The sequence below is a fragment of the Trachemys scripta genome, chromosome 17 (assembly GCF_013100865.1).
Source record: "Trachemys scripta elegans isolate TJP31775 chromosome 17, CAS_Tse_1.0, whole genome shotgun sequence".
NCBI classification, from domain to species: Eukaryota; Metazoa; Chordata; order Testudines; family Emydidae; genus Trachemys; species Trachemys scripta.
Window position 1 is genome coordinate 3,665,507 of NC_048314.1, and position 835 is coordinate 3,666,341.

General features: G+C 56.3%; 1 protein-coding gene across 1 annotated transcript in view; it reads right to left on the minus strand.

Moving 5' to 3' along the window:
* Nucleotides 1–628: 628 nt before the first annotated feature.
* LOC117867186 (lipocalin-like) overlaps nucleotides 629–835 on the minus strand; it is a gene marked incomplete in the record, with an annotated part of 15,981 nt that continues 15,774 nt past the window's right edge. The window contains 1 exon segment of the mRNA XM_034752012.1: nucleotides 629–744.

Sequence of the window (835 nt, forward strand, 5' to 3'; positions counted from 1 at the left end):
CTGTAGACCTCATTGATCGAAGCAGGGGCTTTGCATCTTCTGCCTTTCAGGGGCCAGCTCAGCTCAGCGTGTAGCTCGGCACCTCATGAGTTCTGATGAGGGGCATATGGCTCTGGCCCAGGAACCCATTTCGCACAGGGGCTGGGGGGTGGGAGCAGCAGGTCTGAATCTGCAGCGCTGCCCCCTCCCAGGGGAGAGACCAGAACCCACAACAGGGAGATGAGGAATGATGTGGATTGAGGGAATCAGTATCCCCAAGAGGTGTCACAAGCATCAGCCCTGTATTTACACAGAGAAGGGCCGAGGGTTTGCCCAGACAAGACTGGCTCAGCCTGTACTCCTAGCCCCACCTTTGCTGAGCACTGCCCACATCTTCCTCCTCACTAGACCTGGGCTTGGCTGGACCTTGGGGCTGGGGTGTGAGGCTGATTCAGGGCTGGGATTTGGATCCATGATCCCAAACTCCACTGAGCTGTTCCGGGGAGATTTCAAATCCATAGGGTGGAAATCTCCCTGAATCATCTGACCTCTCGAGACTGCCACTGTCTTGCGTCAGACAGTTACCTCCCCCTCCCAATGGCCCACGTGCCCAAAGCCTTTGTGAGGAAGCAAGTGAGAAGCGACAGGCTGGTGTTTTACATCTCGGTTTTACTTGGGAGGGGCTGTTATACACAGAAGCACTAGCCCAGTGGCGCATGAGGCTACAGAGCAGAGACTGCTACATCTATGCGGGAGGATCTGGGCCTGCCCTGCCCTGCCCTGCCCTGGCAGAGTTGGAGGGTGGGACAGGAATAACAGGAGATCCTTCCTAAGTTTTTACTCAGTGCTTGCCTGG